Source organism: Bos javanicus, chromosome 21 (assembly GCF_032452875.1).
Source record: "Bos javanicus breed banteng chromosome 21, ARS-OSU_banteng_1.0, whole genome shotgun sequence".
Lineage (NCBI taxonomy): Eukaryota > Metazoa > Chordata > Mammalia > Artiodactyla > Bovidae > Bos > Bos javanicus.
In genome coordinates, this window is record NC_083888.1 from 46674584 (window position 1) to 46695855 (window position 21272).

At 37.4% G+C, this 21272-nt stretch overlaps 1 protein-coding gene across 6 annotated transcripts in view; it reads right to left on the reverse strand.

Annotated features, from left to right (window-relative positions):
- Nucleotides 1-21272, reverse strand: part of SLC25A21 (solute carrier family 25 member 21) — a 553178-nt gene that overhangs the window by 368273 nt on the left and 163633 nt on the right. The window contains exon 1 of one of the 6 annotated variants that reach the window (XM_061394954.1): nt 3747-4479. The exons of 3 other annotated variants lie outside the window; for them this stretch is intronic. The gene's annotated coding sequence lies outside the window, so the exon portion shown is untranslated. Of the gene's footprint in view, nt 1-3480; nt 3614-3746; nt 4480-21272 lie in introns of those variants that run through there. 2 more of the 6 variants (XM_061394955.1, XM_061394953.1) reach the window with 2 other exon arrangements.

Genomic DNA, 21272 nt, shown 5'->3' on the forward strand with positions numbered 1-21272 from the left:
ACTTCACTTTTTTGGGCTCGAAAATCACTGCAGATGGTAATTGCAGCCATGAAATTAAAAGACACTTTACTGCTTGGAAGGAAAGTTATGACCAACCTAGATAGCATATTCAAAAGAAAAGACATTACTTTGCCAACAAAGGTCCATCTAGTCAAGGCTATGGTTTTTCCAGTGGTCATGTATGGATGTGAGAGTTGGACTGTGAAGAAAGCTGAGTGCTGAAGAATTGATGCTTTTGAACTGTGGTGTTGGAGAAGACTCTCGCGAGTCCCTTGGACTGCAAGGAGATCCAACCAGTCCATTCTGAAGGAGACCAGTCCTGGGTGTTCTTTGGAAGGACTGATGCTGAGGCTGAAACTCCAATACTTTGGCCACCTCGTGTGAAGAGCTGACTTATTGGAAAAACCCTGATGCTGGGAGGGACTGGGGCAGGAGGAGAAGGGGACGACAGAGGATGAGATGACTGGATGGCATCACCAACTCGATGCACATGAGTTTGAGTGAACTCCAGGAGTTGGTGATGGACAGGGAGGCCTGGTGTGCTGTGATTCACGGGGTTGCAAAGAGTCAGACACGACTGAGCGACTGAACTGAACTGAACATCGGTTTCTTGCTCCTAGTTAGCTGGTCATAGGCAATTGGTAAATATTCATCAAACTGTACAGTTAAGAAATGTACTTTTCTTAATGTATGTTATATTCCAAGAAAATACCCCCCACAAAACATTATCCTCCCCTCACTGTCCCAACACCCAGGCCACATGTTCCTTAGCTTTGTGTGTCACTCTACCCAAGGCCAGGCATTCTGAGAACCCACCCAGCGTAAGTGTTAATAATCTTTCCCTCTGTAAGCATAATGCAAGTAGAGAGTATTGCTGCAAACCACTCTTAGAATCAATGTTTTCTTTGACTATGATTAGCTCATTGGTGCCACATGTTCCAGGGGGCATTAAGACATTTTTAAATGGCAAAATAATGAAAGAGTCATTTGATGGTAAAGCAAGTAAATAGCTTGTCCTTATTTTCCAAAAACAACCTGCAGCCACCCACCAAATTCTATTTTGAAATGTCATCGATGCTTGGAAGAAAAAACTATCAACTGACAACTATTATTTATACAAGACCCTATAAAGGGTATTAAAGATGTCAAGAGTGTTTTATCTACTAACCTGAAACCTGACCACAGAGCCAACACATGCATTTCATGTTAGTGCTGCATTTAAGGGCACCTGGGCCAAAGTTATGTGTTAAGTCAGTGAAAATGTATAATTCATGGGGTAACTGAAAAAGCCACTAGACAGGAAGATGGATGGATTGAACATTTTCTGTGCCACCAAATGGCTAATGATCAGGTAAACACCTCTGAGAAAAACAAGATCCAGAATTGTTCCACCCGTTCTCTGACCACCTCTTGCCTCTGGCGTGAGCAGCCATTAGCCTGCTGAGGGTTCCTCCAGAAGACGGACCAGCTGCTGAGCCCCTGGGAGGTCACATGCTCCCTCCCTCCCTTCAGAGCCCAGTAAATAGCTCATTAGTCAGAGGCACCTGCTGTGGAAACGTGGTATGGGCAGAGCCAGGGCTCAAACCAAATTTGCTGATTCTGTGGCTGAGTCTCATAACTATTACACTATAGTGCTTCCTAATTTTAAAACACCTTTTTATGCCCTCGTTTTACAAAGAGGAATAAGGACAGAGGCCAGACCAAGAAATTAATTATGATCCATATCCATCCCTTCCAATCCCTGCTCTGGATTCAACCAGCCATATGATCAGAGACAGCACTCCATGAGACACATGTATGTGGAACTTCCAAATTCCCTAAGGATACTGCCCTCCAGAATATTACCTCCCCAATTATTTCATGTAAGTAGCCATCGTTCATACATCTGCACCTCATGCACATGCATGCATGCACGCACATGCATGCACACACACACCACAATAAAAAGAATTCTGGAGACAGCAAAGGTCAGAGAAGCAAGTCTTCAGGTTCAATCCCATTTTGACTGACTTCCACAAGAAGCTCAGACAGCTCTTCAAAATTAACCTCTTGTTTTTGGTTCTTAGTTCCCATCTATAGCCAACATGGTATCTTGTTCAGTTTCTCATATTTATACCCTAAGAATTATGTCAATATCCATCCATTATATTTTATTAAATAGCCATGATTGGGTAGTAGAATGATACACAAAAGTTTTCTTAAAAAAAACTATGAAACATAATGCAGCATCTGTTAAGAATTGAATTCACTTACCTAGTTATCATACATTTTAGTTTTTAAATACTGCACTTATGGATTAGATTTGCTTTATGTACATTTTGAAATTTACTTTCCCCTATAAATCAATATACTGTATGCCGTTCATGTATATATATATGATGTGATTCAAATTTAAGATTTTTCAAAGTTAGACATACCAGTGCATGTGAAATTAAAGCACATTACACACAAAATGAAAAGAACTATAGCATAAAACACAGACAGTGTGTTCCTTGCCTAAATAAAATATAGTCATTGTATCCCTAGAATATTTTGTCTTTTTTCTTCTTAAAAAATAAAGCCCATTATCCACTTATTGAGTAAATAACAATGTAATTTTCTTAAAAAAAAAAAAAACAACTTATAAGTAATGGAAATCATACTGTGTTCTGGGCTTTAGCCCACCAATTATTCCAAAGATATTTAAGTTAAAAAAAAAAATACCAGTATATGAAAAACAATGTAAACTGTTCAGATAAACATGTTTACATTTAAATAACTGAATAATATACAGAGTATCACATTTGCCAAGTGTAGCTGTCCCCACTGTTGTCTCACTAATGATAGAGAACAGTCATTGGCCTACTTTTCTAAGCTTTTTGCAGTATTTTCAAATGTTCATGAAAAATTTGCTATATTAGTTTTAGTATTTTGTTTTGAAGTACGGGATGACCAAAAAGTTCATTTGGGGATGCCACCAGAAAACTCGAACAAACTTTTTGGCCAACCCAATATAATATCTCAATTTTCTCCCCTTAGCTCAAATCATACCCCATTCTTAAAATATTATATGTATGTAAAACAGCATGCATATTCATGTATTTATTAAACGACTTGCTAAAAGAAGGTCCCTGTGAAAAGATTTACCAACACAGTACAAAATCAAGAAGGAAACCTCTAGCAAAATCTTTCAACAATTTGTTTTACTGAGTGGCAAAAACAGAGAGCCAACAAAATTACATACTGTCCAAGATTATCAACAATTAGTTTCCTAAAACACTGTGCCAGAATCTCAAACAAACCTTAGCCAACATTATTTCCTTAATTCCTATTTTCCCCATATTTTAATGTTTCTAAAATGGGGATTATCTTACAAAGAACATATATATTTTATGTTAGTTCTCCTTTTAAAAAGGAAATAACTATACTAACTTGATGTCAGATGCAACAAGAGATAGAGGTTGAGAATCACAGAAATATAATAAATATAGTATTACTCACCAAGGGTAATTCTAAGGTAAGTATTTTTTTAATTTGCCATTTCTTCCAGTAATATGTGCTATATTTACAACTCACCCTACCCAAAGTGGAGCTCTCACAATCTCCCAAAATAAAGAAACGGCATAATCCTGCAACCAATCAATGTTTTTTAACATTTTTTTTCTACAGCGGCGACTAATGCCAAGTCATTTTATCACTTCCCAAAGTGAAGACACCAGAGAGTGATTTACAGATTAGAAAGATAGATGATACAGACCAAAACTTACTGAAAAGTAATGAGGTTAGTTGTCAAATCACCAGTATGAATTATCTGTTGCAGCAGGACTCTCTTATGAGATGACACGTTGTTATTTATTCCAAGAACTGGCCATTACACTAGCTTGGCCAGATTACATGCAGCACTTCCAAGAACTACTCATGCAAAAACCTTGGCTAAAAATTACCTCTAATAGTCTGGAACTTATTTTTTGGCATTAAAAAGCCAGGATTTTCAGACCACTCACCATAACTTGCCTAAGAAATCTATTTCTCTTGGTAAAAAAAAAAAAAAGTGCTCATTCATCTACCTTGATTTTACTGGCACACTTTAAGGGAAGAGTTAATTCATTTAATATTCATTTATCTCTTCAACCAAAGTATGACAATCACATTTTAAAAAGATACCGATCCATTTAAAACCTCTACCATCTCAAAGTTTCTGCATTTACTTCTAATTATTTTAAAGAATGTGTCTCTACGATTGCTACTCAAACTCCCAACATCACTTCTCACTCACCACACTCAAGTAAACCATCAGGCTTAAAGGACTGTACAGATTTTCAGATTGCTCAAAGCCGATCGCTGGAAGAGATGATCAAACCAGTTGCCAGGCTAGTCAATGCTCCAAAAATCATTGCATGTATTCTTTGCTCCAAAACAAGAATTTATTCTGCTGAATTACTGAACAGAATTTTAGACACTTGCATTAACTATCTTTATCCACATTTGTGGGAAAGTGCTATAGGTTAAATATATAATCTTGATGCTGCTCTGTACCTATAGAACCCAACAAAGGAGGCTGGGATTGGGATGGGGGTGGGGGTAGCGGGGATGGAGTTTCAGCTATTGTAATAGATGTGGTACCCAAAGATCATATAGTCTTCTGCATCAACTGGAACCATGTCAATATAAAGGCCCCACCTCTGCTATTTTTTTTTTCCATTTTATATAATCCTAATTTTACTCTAAAGAGATATTTGTACAGAAAGGTAACATTTGAAAAGGAAAAATCTGATACAGTTTTACCCAAATTGGTGTTACTAGTTTGCATAAATTAAAAATAGAAAAGTTGAAAGCAAAGTAATGGAAATCAAGCTTGAAACTTTTACATATAAATCTTATTTTTCTGTTCTACCATTGAGTTTTAAACTATATCTTGTGATTACTCACCATATCTACCCAGTCCACCTGCTAAAGCAGCATCCCATGATTTTAACTACCTGGTGTAACGCAGAGAGAACCTTACAAAGAGGTACAGGCCATCCCCAATTAAGAGTTGATATTGGAGAAGGAAGAGAGGCTTTGATTAAGTGCTAATGTTCTGTTCCTTCTTCAAAGTTTTTTTCCTCAAAGATTTATGTCTCAGTTATTTTATGGGCAAGTTAAAGGACTGTTTACAAAAACAATTTTATATCAAGAGGCAGCACATATGTTTTCCTATTTCTATTACAACATCTGTGTAACCAAAGGAATCCAGCAAACAACAAGTGAAAATGGAAGACAATCTTAGTCCAGGAGAATAATTCTTTATAAACAGAAGTGCATGGAGATAAAACCTGTCAGAGGAACCCAGGGCCCAGGTGTAGGCAAGTGCACAGCAGGGCAAATATAAGCCTTTTCTTAGTTTGTCTCTCCAACACCTGTTCTCATTTCTCTCTTTCCTTTTTCTTAATCTCACTCCATCAGCGCCCATATGTATTCATTTACCTCAATGACAGGCTTGGTGCTTTTCCTTGGAAGTAAAGAATAAAGGATTTAGTTTAGAAGTCTTAGTTCAGAAAAATCTGGATAAGAGAAGGGAAAAAAAAATGGTTTCCACTTGTCCCTTAGTGTTATTTTAGCATTGTTGGTGACATCTCTGAATTAGTGTTGGTGTCTAAACATAATGAAAACCCTGACTCATTTGTGGCCCTCTAAGCAAATTTCCCCCCAGTAAAAGCACACCTAGCCAGAGAATGCTCAGTGAAAGTTACAGACACACTGATGTCTTGACATGGTCCTCTCAGTGGTCCTACTATTCCAGGTGTTAATGCTGAGAACACAGGATTGGACAGGCAAAATCAACCATAAATCCATGGTGCAGATAGTGGGAGAGTCAGGGCTCGGGAAATACATCATACCTTTGTAGGTCTTAACAACTTAAGACATCTTGACATAACGTGAAAAATATCTCCGGTGCTCAGATAATCGTCTAGGTGAGTAAGAATTAAAATTTGAACAGAATGGTGGGTAGAAAACTCCAATTGAGTCAGAACATCTGGTTCAAATTTTAGTCTGCCACTCATTACCTGTGACTTTGGATGTACTGCTTCTCTTAGCCTTAATTTCCTTATCTGAAAATTGGGAAAATACAAGGACATACAGAACAAGATTGCTGTGAGGGTTGAGTAAGATGAAACATTGAGAAACAATAGCATAGTACTTGAAATGCAGTGGATACTCAATTGTTTTTACAAAAACTAACCACACTAATTCAACGATGTCACCAATGATGCTAATATAACATTTAGGGACAAATGAAAGCCTCTTTATATTTCTTCTCTTCTCTAGATTTTTCTGAATGAAGACTTCTCTTATAAAAGTTGTTTTTACATAATTTAATTTCTTTTTTTAAAGAAAATTTAAAATCTTTTTTCAGGGGATAGGGAGAAACTTACAGTTTTTCTGATATGGTCACTGCCTGGCATCTGCATTGCTTGAAATATTGCTGTTGTTGAGTAGTTGCTAAGTCATGTCCAACTCTTTTACAACCCCATGGACTGTAGCCTACCAGATCCTTTGCTTGAAATATTAGGTCTCTCTTATCTCCTTCTGTTACATGTGAAATGACTTGAGGTTCATTCATACATTTAGTAAGGACCTACTTTCTTTGTCAACAGGCTTGCTATCTAGCATGAGAAATGCAAATTATGAATTCAGGATGTAACACAGCAAGGCAGAGAGTGGTACACTGGCAGCACGAAGTCCATGAGCCTGGGGGAGCCTGGGAGGCTTCAGCAGGAAGCAGGACTTGGTCAGGCTTAAGGATCAGGAAAGGGATCTGCCAGGCATCCAAGAGTAAGGGGAAGTCTTTCAGACAGAACCTAGAGAAATATCTAAACTCGATTTTTAAAATGTTTAAAATGCTCCTTTTAAAGGTGCTTAAATTCTAAATTTAAAGTGAAGAAAAAAAGGTATTAAAAAGCATAGACATCACTTTGCCAACAAAGGTCTGTATAGTCAAAGCTATGGTTTTTCCAGTAGTCATGTATGTGAGATGTGAGATCATGGATGTGAGAGTTGGATCATAAAGAAGGCTGAGCACTGAAGAATTGATGCTTTTGAATTATGGTGCTGGAGAAGACTCTTGAGAGTCATTTGTACTGCAAGGTGATTGAACCAGTCAATCCTGAAAGAAATAAGCTCCTGAATATTCATTGGAATGACTGATGCTGAAGCTTCAATTCTTTGGCCACTTGATGCAACGAGACAATTCATTGGCAAAGACCCTGGTGCTAGGAAAGATTGAAGGGACAACAGAGGATGAGATGGTTAGATAGCATCACTGACTCAATGGACATGAATCTGAGCAAATTCCAGAAGATGGTGAAGGACAGGGGAGCCTAGTGTCCTGCACTCCATGGGGTCACAAATAGTCAGACACAACTTAGCAACTGAACAACAACAAATTCTCAATTTTTATGTGTTCATATTAAACCACTCACAGATGTACACATTTTTCCCCAGAAACTCTAACTGAGATTATTTTTAAAGTAATGGAGATATTTATGCTTTTGAGATTCATGAGAACTTCTAAAGGAATAAGCAGTGATGAGAATAAATTGATCAAACCATATCAAGCATTTTACTTTTGAATACTTATTATTAACTGGGAAACACCACAGCAGACCCTTGATAACTGATGTATGCAAATACCTATAGAGGTCTTTGGTTTTCTCTCACAGTCTCATCCAGAATTACATCATCATTAAAATCATCATGATCTCAGCAGATAATATTTGCATGGTTTTTATGTGCTAAATACTGTCTCAAGTACTTGATAGATAAGAACCCATTTATTCCCCCAAACGGTGAATATTTATCATGCCAAAAGTCAATGGCCTTTTCGACTTTGCTAAAAATGCTTATTTGATGAGCAATTCTTATATTGGCTACAGCATTCCCAGAATAGATTTATAAATCATTTCTCTTTCTCTGTGGAGCATAATAAGCTCACTTCATACACCTAAATCATGGTGAAATAAATAAACATCACTTTTCAGAGGGTTTTACATTCTCACTTTTATCATACTCACCACTTGGCTCTTCATTTTTTTTTCTTCTGGACTACTTTTCACAAAGACAGCAAATCTTTACTCTTCACAAGAATTACCATATAGTGATGATCAAATTGGAACAACTAAATTGCCCTGAGAAGCTCTCACACTGTAATTGGCTGGGCTTACTTTCTAACCACAGTGATTTGCTCCTACCCAGTTTAAAAGAAATGCAAAGCCATGCTTCAGCAAAGTGACAAATTAGTACCCATCACGACTTTGGGACTATGCATGAAGAGTGAAGTCAAAGATATTAAATCCAAAGGTCTATTATTGTATATGACCACTGAAGTTAGGAGATAGCATGATGTACAGACTGCATAATGAGAACACAGCTGTGATATTTAGGATTAAAGTTTAAAAGCTGCTGCTATCAAATGTCTTATGTTATCTTGCTATATACTTTTTACATGTAATTCACATATTTCATCACACTTGCAATTAACCTACTATAAGAAAACTTCAGTACTATAACTTCTTCCTCTTCCACCCTTAAGATGATTAGGAAATTAGAAGCTAAATTATATGGCCGAGTAATATCATGTCCACAAGTAATATAAGCTGTACATGCAGAATGTAGTAAATAACTTTAAATTATCATTAAAAGTTAACCTCAGTTTCAAGGCATTAACAGACATTTCATATTGTCTTTAGTATTGGTAAATATTAGTCAACTTCTGACTCTTATTTAGTTCATGATTCCATCATTTAGTACACAAAACATTTTTAGAACAGAGTCTGCACATGTGTGGTAGCCAAATTTCCCAATTTTAACAATAGTTATTTGGGACTTCCCTGGTGGTACAGTGGATAAGAATCCACCTGTCAATACAGGGGACACAGGCTTGATCCCTGTACAGGAAGATTCCATATGCTGCAGAACAACTAAGCCCGTGCCACAACTACTGAGCCTGCGTACTGCAGCTCTTGAAGCCCATGCACCCTAGAGCCTGTGTTCCACAAGCCAGGCAGAGAAGAGAAACCAGTACAATGAGAAGCTGCACACCACAACAAAGAGTAGCCCCTGCTCATCACCGCTCGAGACAGCCTATGCACAGCAACAAAGACCCAACACAGCTAAAAGAGTAAAATAAACTAAAAAATAATAAAAATAGTTGTTTGGCTTAAAGGACTCAATTTTCCTAATAGACCCACCACTTAGGACATTCAGTGTAAAACAACTGCTCTTGAAGTTAGGGATCATCACAAAGAATCCACAGTGCTGGGCTATGTTTAACTTGTCATTCCTACTGTTGAAATGACAAAACTGATTTGATCATAAATAGCCTCCAAAGAAGGCCAGTGTACTCTGGGGACACGCCAACTTGGTCTAACCACCATGAACTTGGAACTCTGAGAGCATAGTATCAGACTGCTTGGTGGGATAGTTGTAGAATATAATGCTCAGAGTCTAGTTAAACACAAGTTAAACTGCTTTGTAATTTAAAATATATACTCCAAGAACCCTAATAATTGTAGTAGTATTTGAAAATAAAAGCTTTAACAAATATGATTTTTAAAGACTTCTTGCCATTCAGAGACACTATTCCATGGGTGTGAAATGAAACACCAGGCTTTATCCTACTGAAATCTGAGAGGCAAGGAGCTCATTTTAAATATTCGTATGTCTGTGTTGGCTTTACAGATAAAGATCAATTCAATGACATTTTAGAAAAGTAGTTGTGTCTAATCCCCAGTGTCCTAGTCAACATTTCCTTTATTAATAGAACAGGATACACATGGCTGTGGGTGACCTCTTACTGGGTTTGCTCTGACTATAGTAGTAGTCTGCAAAGAACAGATGCTCTACGAAGTACATTGGGCTACTCCAAGGGAAAAAAATACTTTATGGATCTCCTCATTATCATCCTCTATTTTAACCATCAAAGTTCTTGAGCATTTACAGATGTGTTTTCAAGTCTCTTAATATATAGGTAATAATATATATTATTAGGTAACTAAAACAGACATTAAAACATTGATTTCCAGGGACTTCCCTGATGGTTTAGTGGCTAAGATTCCACGCTCCCAATGCAGGGGGCCAAGGTTCGTTCCCTGGTCAGGAAACTAGATCCCACATGCTGCAACTAAGACCTGCTGCAGCCAGACAAATAAATATTAAAAAGCAATAACAACAACACTGATTTCTAAAATGCCTTCCAAAACCTACCTTTAGTATTTTATTAACATATTTTTATACACAAAAGCATAACGCAATTTTCATAAAATATTTAACCCTCCCCCAACCAATCACTCTTCAAAATTCTCATAAGTCACCTTATGAGACTATAACAAAAAAGCAAATGGTAATTACGCCTCTACTTCTTTACTTTATGCTTTCCTGTTACCTTTCTTCTCTCTTTTCTTCCTTCATTTTTTAACTTCTCATTTTATTTCTCTTAAATATCTGAATTTTATTTTGCTTTGCTTTTTCATTTCTAGAATGATTTCATATCTTTTTTACAGAAAACCAAAAAATGGAATGGCTAATAAACATGAAAAAATGCTCAACATCATGGATAACAAGAAAGTAAAGTAAAATAACACTGAGATTACATTTTCCCCTTTCAGACTGTAAAGCATAACATAAATTGATGAGTCCAATGTTAGGAAAATTGGCACTCTAATACCTGGTTAAACGGTACAGTTCTTTTCAAGGGCAGCAGTTTCTATCTGAACTCAAAATGCGTATATGTTTTGATCGATAAATTCTACTTCTTGAAATCCTATAGAAATACTTGAAAAATTATGTAATAATATACATAATAATTACCACATATGTAAATTTTGATTAAATTATAGTATAGCTATACTATCATGCAACTTTAAAAAAATAATGAAGTAGTTCTATATTATAGATATGGAAGAATTCTCATAATTTGGTTTTAATGAAAAAAACAATTATATTCATAATACGCTGCTGCTGCTGCTGCTAAGTCGCTTCACTCATGTCCGTCCCTGTGAGATCCCATAAACGGCAGCCCACCAGGCTCCCCCGTCCCTGGGATTCTCCAGGCAAGAACACTGGAGTGGGTTGCCATTTCCTTCTCCAATGCATGAAAGTGAAAAGTGAAAGTGAAGTCACTCAGTCATGTCCGACTCTTAGCGACCCCATGGACTGCAGCCTACCAGGCCCCTCTGTCCATGGGATTTTCCAGGCAAGAGTACTGGAGTGGGGTGCCATCACCTTCTCCGTCATTTAATTTGTAAATACTTACATGTATATTACTTTCAAATCCATATATTTAGCTGTCTACTTAAAAAAATCTTATTTAGGCACAAATGTCTAAAATTTAATATCTCCAAAATTGAACTACTGATCTTGCCTCCAACACTGTCCCCTATTTACTTGACACCTCTATCTACTTGTTCATTCAAGAAACCAGGGACATCTTTCTGTTTCATATGCCCCACATCCAGTCTAGTCCTAAACACTGAGAATCTGTCTACTCCCCACTATCTTGCATTGCCATTACTCTATACCTCCATCATATTTCCTCTGATTTTTACAAGTCTTCTATCATATTTGTTATCTTCTGCTTTTGCAATTGTATAATTTACTTTTTACACACCTTTAAAAATTCTGAAGCATGTCACTCCATGCCTAAAACCCTCCATGGTGTCACTTTGCGCTTGGAGAAAATCTACTTTCTTTCCCTTGGCCTGTGCCACCTGCATTACCTCAACACTGACTACTTCTTCAGTCACTGGCTTTATTACTGCAAGAGCAATAATAATATTGCCCAATAATTCTTCACTTGGGTTTCAAAAGAACTTTTAAGAGACATATAGTTGGCCCCTGAATAGTTAAAAATCCACCTATCTTTACACTCAGCCCTCTTTATTTGTGATTTTGCATCCCTGAATTCAACTGATGGCAGATGATGTAGTACTGTAGTATTAATACATAATAACTGAAAATAATCCAAATGTAAGGGGACCACATAGCAGAAACCCAAGTTGATCAAGGGTCAACTGTAACTATTAGTAACTATTCTGAAGATAGTGGGATCTCAAGATCATCTGTTTGAAAGTTATCCCTAGCCCAAACATGTGCAATAGCCTACTTGCTGGTTCCCCTGAGATGCTTGCTCACCTACAATCTATTATGCAACAGCATCAAGAAAGGTAATATATGCATGACATTCCTTTGCTTAAAAGCCTCCAGTGGTGTCTCGCATATAGGGTCATTGTTAGCAACTTTCTAAATTCCATATATATGCATTAATATACTGTATTGGTGTTTTTCCTTCTGACTTACTTCACTCTGTATAATAGACTCCAGTTTCATCCACCTCATTAGAACTGATTCAAATGCATTCTTTTCAATAGCTGAGTAATATGCGAGACAGCAAAAGAGACACAGATATATAAAGAACAGACTTTTGGACTCTGTGGGAGAAGGCAAGGGTGGGATGATTTGAGAGAATAGCATTGAAACATATATATCATCATATGTGAAATATATCGCCAGTCCAAGTTTGATGCATGAAACAGGGCACTCAAAGTCAGTGCACTGGAACAACGCTGAGAGATGGGATGAGGAGGGAGGTGGGTGGGGGATTCAGGATGGGGGACACATGTACACCCATGGCTGATTCATGTCAATGTATAGCAAAAACCACTACAATATTGTAAAGTAATTAGCCTCCAATTAAAATTAATTAATTAAAAATTAAAAAAAAATCAACTCAAGCAGCCCTTTGGAGATGCCCACATGAAAAGAAAGTGAGGTCTACCTTATCAAGAACTTGAGAATCACACAAGGAAAACACCATGAAAGTGTATCCTCCCATACCAGTCAAACCTTCAGATGACTGTATTCTCATGAGATATCTCAAGCCAGAACCAGACATTCCTAAATTCCAGACTCAAAGAAACTATGAAAGGTAATAAGTGGTCATTCACTTTGGGGTAATTTGTTATTGGCAATGGACAATAAAATGTGTGTCTACTGACATTAAAAAAAAAAGAAGAAGAAAGAAAGCCTCCAGTGGTATAGACTGACCTGGTCTGGCCTCCATTTAGCTCTCGAACCTTATCTTGTGCCATCATCCCCTTGATCACTTGAGGCAAGTGGCCTCATCTCTAGTTGCTCAGGTACACCAATCTCTTCACTTTGGAGCTTTGTATGTGACTCTCTGCCTAAAACATTATATTTTCAGTCTCAGTTTAAATGTCACTTTTTAAGACTCTTTCTTGACCATTAAGTAGCCTAATCCTACTTTTCTTTTTCATAGCACCATACTAATTTCCTTTACATCACTTAACACAGTTGAAATTGTTTACTTTTCTGTCATCTGTCTTCCCAATACTCTGGACATTCTGTGCAACACAGCCCATGATAGAGGCATTGGTAGGGGGAGCTGTGAATATGGAGGACTTCTTAGAATATGACATTAAGTCCTGAACTTAAGGGAATGTGGTAAGAAAGGAAATGAAGAAGGTCATTCGAGGTCAAGAGGACAATTGATGAAGCTGGGCAAAAGCACTTGCTGCTGCTGCTGCTGTTGCTAAGTCGCTTCAGTTGTGTCTGACTCTGTGCGATCCCATAGACGGCAGCCCACCAGGCTCGGCCGTCCCTGGGATTCTCCAGGCAAGAATACTGGAATGGGTTGCCATTTCCTCCTCCAGTGCATGAAAGTGAAAAGTGAAAGTGAAGTCCCTCAGTCGTGTCTGACTCTTCGAGACCCCATGTACTGCAGCCTACCAGGCTCCTCCGTCCATGGGATTTTCCAGGCAAGAGTACTGGAGTGGCAAAAGCACTTAAATTCCAGAAAACTATATTTGGGACCTAAAGAGAAAAGTGAGGAATAAGGCATTGAGGCTGAAAAGATAGGTACAACCATATGGTAAAGAACTAAGGAGCCTTTTCTTGTCCTATAAACGCTGGGGAGCCACAGGAAGTTTAAAAGAAGAGTAAAATATCAGATTTATGATTTAGATGGAGAACAGACTACAGAGTGTCTTCTAAAAAACAAATCTGTAGCCCCAGCTCTTCTTATTAACAAAATTAAGATATATAATATGTCTAATATATGAAAGGTGAAATAAGTACAGTTTTTAATTAGAGTTGAGTAAGAAAAAATGCATGTAATATTTTTGGTATAAATTCAAATTTATTGTTAAAAGTTAACTCTTTTTAAAGTAATGCAGTTTTAGGAATGTCAGCTAATTTTCCAGAGGACCCAGTGGCAAAACTGTGCTGGATAAAAGTCAGTCAATGTAGCTAGTTTGTAAGAACAGGAGAAGAGTAATTTGCCCTAATTTAAAAAGAAAAAAAATTTTTTGAGGATTATAATCCATGTATCACTTTGGTAAACCTTATATGGTAAGGTTGCTGGACTTATAGAAAAACAAATAACGTCAAATATTTGTACATAAGCAAAAGTTATTAAATTAAAAATAAATTAATTGGAAAATACATGAAACTCAGTGTTTTCCATTTAGAGATTCATCCAGTAATCTAGGGGGGGGAAACTTAGTAAATAAAACACACAGTTTAGATATGACCTGATTTGACCCCAAATTCCACTGGACATTCTGCTACAAAGTAATTAGAAATACACAATGTACTTGTTCAATTTGTTTGTACTATGTAAAATTGATTTTTTTCTTTAATACTAAAATTTGGTCCATCTGTTGGGAAAACAGAAAATGTTCTAAATATATACAAAGAGTGGAAATGCTTCATTCCACTGGCTGTATCCTGTGGTATATGCATTTTCATCAGTGTGTTTGTCTTGCAGACAAAATGAATATCAGATGGTGGGTTTGAAAAAGGGCAGACCTAACATGAGGTGATTAGTTTCAAAAACAGATTTTTATTCTTGATAAATTATTACCAAATACAATCATCTGTTGATTGAGGATATAAAACAGATTGGTCATACTACAACCCACAGGTTAAATGAAAAACGGAAATAATAAGTTTATTTAACATGGTCTTGCATTAGGTTCCCAGCAGTGCAAATCTAAGGCAAATAATTAGATTTCCAATTTAAAGATATGCGTTTGTTAAGCCAGACATTTCCTGAGGTCATCTATTTCTCTGTTGGCTCGTCTCACTGCATTGGCAATGTGTTTAGGACATTTCCACTTAGAGCTTTATATCACTACACCTTGTACATTACCCTGATCAAACCTGTATTATAGTTTGATTCAGGGACAATGCAGTGAGGGCAAAGGGTTGATTATAAAATCTTCTGGCTATAAATCAGATTCAAATACACAGTCACACAGATTAAAAAAAAAAAATGAATTCCCAAAAATAAATCCCAGGAGGAAAAAAAGAGACAACTGGTAAACCAAACAAATCAAAACATCTAGGACAACAAATACAGTACACTCAATTTCTTAAATATCCACTCTTCCTTTCCTTGGGACAACCACTTACTTTTATGGTAATAAAAATAAAAAGTTAAAGACAACTGCTTTAATCAATCGTACATCCTATTTTTACTGAGCATACTCCTCTTCCCACCCCTTCCTCCTCCTTCTCTATTTTTTCAGTGATTTACAGCTCTGCTATGTAATGTCTCTCCCGGGAGCAAAGAATCCCATTACAGATGATTCCTCTGTGCAGACTTCAGCTCTGTAAATCAACAGCTGAGCTCTCTAACAGATTTTAAATCCCTGCTTCAGTAAGGCTGGGACAACTTGCAAATTGGTAGGGCCGGAATTAGGGGGAGGAAGGAGAGTTTGGTACCAGAATAAGTCCCAGAAAAAGCACTTGTAACACAACTTGTACTTTTGTTAACTTTCTCCAGTAACTATTGTGCCTTGATAGAGAACACAGGAGGTCCAGAAATACTAGGGGTTGAAAAAGAACATGCAAAGGAGAGTCTCTCCCCAGAGCATTCTCAGGAGAGTCTAACAAGCCCAAGAGGATGTATCAGAAGCATAAAGTAAGCTGGACTAATGCCTCCTTAGAGATAAAGATTTCTGAATGGAATAGAGCACCTTAAAAAGATAGAGTGAAGTTGTATGACAAAGATGGTAGTGGGGATTATTTTTAAAACAAATCTCTAAGAATTAGATGGCTCATAGGGAATTTATTTTCCTAGAGGGCTTTTGATGCCTTTATTATTCAGAAAGTGAAAAATTCTCTAGAAATCCACTGATGTGGCGGAAGACATTTGAGAGACTGCCATTATTTTTTGTATAGTGTAAGTCTCACATAAAATAATGGTTAATAACTGTAACAAGGATGTAAAGCATAGGTAATTATATAAGAACATATTTTATAATAAGAGAATCTTAGACATATTATACCAACATTGGGGCTTCCCAGGTGGCACAGAGGTAAAGAAGCCACCTGCCAATGCAGGAGACTACAGAGACGTAGGTTTGATATCTATGTCAGGAAGAGCCCCTGGAATAGGAAATGGCAACCCACTCCAGAATTCTTGCCTAGAGAATCCCATGGAGAGGAGTCTAGTGAGCTACAGTCCACGGAGTTGCAAAGAGTCAGACATGACTGAGGGACTGAGCATGTAGCACATACCAACACTGATCACATTAGGAAATAGACTTTTGGATATTTTCATTAAAAATCCAACATGCTGTGGTTTTAAATGCTTATATTAAGAAGCATGAAATTAAAAGACGCTTACTCCTTGGAAGGAAAGTTATGACCAACCTAGATAGCATATTCAAAAGCAGAGACATTACTTTGCCAACAAAGGTCCGTCTAGTCAAGGCTATGGTTTTTCCTGTGGTCATGTATGGATGTGAGAGTTGGACTGTGAAGAAGGCTGAGCATCAAAGAATTGATGCTTTTGAACTGTGGTGTTGGAGAAGACTCTTGAGAGTCCCTTGGACTGCAAGGAGATCCAACCAGTCCATTCTAAAGGAGATCAGCCCTGGGATTTCTTTGGAAGGAATGATGCCAAAGCTGAAACTCCAGTACTTTGGCCACCTCATGCGAAGAGTTGACTCATTGGAAAAGACTCTGATGCTGGGAGGGATTGGGGGCAAGAGGAGAAGGGGACGACAGAGGATGAGATGGCTGGATGGCATCACTGACTCGATGGACGTAAGTCTCAGTGAACTCCAGGAGTTGGTGTTGGACAGGGAGGCCTGGCGTGCTGCGATTCATGGGGTCACAAAGAGTCGGACACGACTGAGCGACTGATCTGATCTGATCTGATTAAGAAAATAATACTATGTTCAAGACGAACCAAGTGTTTATTGAAATAGAACAAGAAGAAGAATAGGGACAGGGAAGCCAGTTCAATATTCCAAACCAAACTGTTTCTGAAGATCAGTGCCATATAAGACCCCATTACTTGAGTTTAACAAACTACTCTTTTATTGTTATCAATAACATAAGATAGATCTCTCTCTGCCCGACTTCTCTCTCTCTGACTCTTGTAATCTCAGCAAATCTTTCCCCAATTGGCCCTAACCAACACTTTTTCTCTTTTCTCCTCAGATTATTTTCACTTTTTAAAACAAAAGCATTTATTTGGCTGCACTGGGTCTTAGCTGCCACAGGCAGGATCTTAGTTGCAGTGCACGGACTCTCTAGCTGTGGCTTGTGGCATGTGAACTTAGTCGCTCCTCAGTATGTGGAATCTTAGTTCCCTGAAAGGGATCAAATCCACATCCCCTGCATTGCAAGATGGATTCTTAACCTCTGAGCCACCAGCAAAGTCCCTATTTTCAATTTTTACCTTCTCCATTTGGCCATTTCTGTGACCAGCATTCCAACCCCTCTATCATTTAGTCTATCTACATGCCATTGTTACTTAATCTTGCCCATCCTTCCTTTTGTATTTCTCTTATTTTGTTTTTTACTGTTTTTCTACCACTATTATCCTAGTACCAGGTCTCAGCACCTCTATCCTGGATTACTACTATTTCATTCTGTCCAAACTCCTTTGCTTTGACATTTTACCAGATCTTCAGCTTCTGCACACATCTCCAATTAATCTTCCTAAAACTCCAATTATGAGTTAATAAAACCTGGAATCTGAAATATTTTCCTTTACTTAGTTCTGTGGTGGCAGACAACAACTTTGACTATGCCCAATTATGCTGAAATCTAATGTCATATGTAAAGGGATAATAAAATAAATGGATTGGGACAAGTCTCTTCTAGACAAACTACTCCAAGCACATGCTTCTGTTAGTCAACATTTCCCCACTTTGTATATTAAAAAAAATAGCATGTAATTATTAAACTGGAAGAGGTATAATGGAACCCTGATTATCAATTTAACTTCCTAAGGGATCCTTTCTGTTTTGCAGTATCACTTCTCCAGGTCACCATCCCAACTCTCAAACACTGCCTCTGATTGCTATGATTACCAACAGACTGAGAATACCTCCAGCACTGTTTTGCTCCTCCGGTGAAAACCCAAATGATAGCCTGTAACAATCTTTGATTCTGCTGGTTTTCTGGAAGGCATCTCACTGTCAATATTTACTCCCAAAGTGTTCCAAAAGTCAACATTTCCCTTAACATGGATTAGTATGTGGAGACTTGTCTGTGCTGCCAGGAAACTTCAGACTGAATTTTTAAATGGAAGAAAAAGCCTAGGCCCAATTGAGCACCCATGTACTGCTTTAAAAATGATGTTTTTTTTTTTAAATTGGTGCTCCATCACTAAAGTTCAAGAGGAATCTTTAAAAAAAAAAATCAGTGTTTAAAACAACCCAATTTCTCTGCACCTTTGGTCAAGAGTTCAGTTACTTCCCTTGTTAGGAGAACTAACTTATCTTAGCAACAGCAAAGAAAGTAAAAACCAATGGATTCTCTGTTCTTCATCTATTGATTGATCAATAAATTAACTTCTAAAACTATCTTTGCCTTTGTGTGCAAGAGCTTTAATTCTCTACTTATTTGGCATTTACAATCTCAAATGTAAATAATGAGAACGTTCTTCCACCCTGTACTCCTCCTTACACTTACTTCAAACAGTACTTCCTTGACTTCTGATTAACATTTCTCCTATGTGTACTTTCAGAGAATAGGCTCCCTGACCCTCATCACTAACACAGCACTTAACACATTGTATTACAGTGGGGATACCACAATTTACTTCCTCCCTACCAGCACAGTCTGTGAACTCCTGAGAGACAAGACCACATTTTAGTCACCTCTGAATTTCAAAACACAGCATAGTAATTAACATGTACTAGGTGCTCCATAAATTTATTTGCTGAATTGAACTGGACTGACAAATTGTAATTCAGGCCATGCTAATTACTGGTTAAGGCCAGGCTTCCACATACAGAGGATAGCAGTGAAATGAAGTAATTATCCAGATCACTGAGGACAAAAAAAAAAAAAATGTGCTAATTTGGGCAAAGTGAGTAAGCAAGATTTTGCCTAACTGAACTAATCCATCATTTCATTCCAATGCTTAGCTTTGCTAATGGAAATCTGACCTCTGTGGGGGCAGTCCTATTCTCTCCTGTGCTTTCTGTTATAATTCAGCCACCTGTTTTATATCGATGCTGAACATATCCTACACTTCTTGGGCACACAACAAAAATCACACCCTAATCCCTGCCAGTGTCTCATGAGAACATCATTGGTTCCAAAGAGGACCAGTTGAGGTCAGAGTATAGCTAGTTCTGAGAAACCCACAACTGAACCCACACTTTAAAGACCACACCCCACTGACATATAGTGAGTCACTGGTATCTACATATTAAAGTTAGCAAGTTGCATAACTGATTCAACTTTTAGCACATGGATTCTCCAAACAAATTCTGCATAATCCTCTAGACAAAAAGTTAGGTGGGTCTCTCAACACATTTAACTTTGGGATGAAGATAAACATCACTGGATTTGAAGGATTATTAGAGGAAGAAAATAATGTGGCTTTTTAAACAGACCAACAGCTTTGTTATTTATACTGTATGTATTTGTTGGCATCTTTCCTTTCCCAGATAATTTGTATTTGATCTAAGCAGGAAAAGCAAAGTTACTCAAACAACTAAGTAACAGATTAAAATTTAAATACTTTTAATCTTGTCATTCTGTGCCTGTAATTAATTTCCTTATGTACATGTGTCTAGCTTCAGAAATGGTGGAAAAGTTTTTGTGTGTTTCATGAGGAAGCATAATTTTTAGAAAATACTTTGCATTTGTAAATTTAAATCTTTCAATTTGCAAGCAGTTATTTACTTTGCAAATAGCTGGGGAAAAAAAACAACACTGAAAATATAACTATATTTGACATCAGCACTGTCAAACTTACAGGACTGTGCTTTTTTTATATACCCTTAAGGTTTAAAAGCAGGATGAGTACTCTTTAAACTTAGTGGCAGACAAAATATTTAATGAAAATTATGGTAAGACGGGGCTTCCCACGTGGCATTAGTGGTAAAGAACGCACCTGCCAATGCAAGAGACGCAAGAGTCACGGGTTTGATCCTTCGGTTGGTAAGATCCTCTGGAGGATAGCATGGCAACCCACTCCAGTATTCTTGCCCGGAGAATGTGATGTACAGAAGATCCTAGTGGGCTACAGTCCATAGGGTCACAAAGAGTCAGACACAACTGGAGCAACTTAGCATGTATGCACGAACAATAAGACAACACTTTAGGCAGTATAGAGAAGTAGAAAGAACTGATGTCAGAAAAACCCTAGTATGAATCTCAATTTCCCCATCCTAACTTCATAACAGAGGGCAAGTCACTAAAACTTTCTGAACCTGACTTTGCTTATTTCTAAAACAAAAATAATAGTTCCACTATTATCTAATTCTCGAGGCTGCTTGAAGAACGTAAGATAACATAAATGGAAGTAATTTTAAAACTATGGAAAGCTATACAATATAAAGACATTATTTTTATTATTTTGGCATACGGCTATTGCTGGTGGTGATGGTAGTAATGGCCTGACATTTGCCATCAGATGTATCACTAATGCTCTGCTGTTAATTAATGCAATTATCATAATGGCAAATTAATTTTGTTCAGATTCTACCAGCTGCAAGGCCAAAATATTTGTTTCACCATCAAGTGAAAACAACATATAAGAGTCTAAACTGAGAATAGTAAACAAAGACTATAGTTCATATTTCTTCCAATTGAAGAGTCCTTTTCTCACCTGGCTTCCTCTTCACTCTACACTAACAAGTGTAGAATACTGTCAATCATATTTTATTAAATTGACTGTGAAAAGAGTAAACTTCAGATAGAGATTTGCAGTCTTCTGCTTCCTTGATTTGCTTGTTGCAGATGCAGTTTTAGCAACT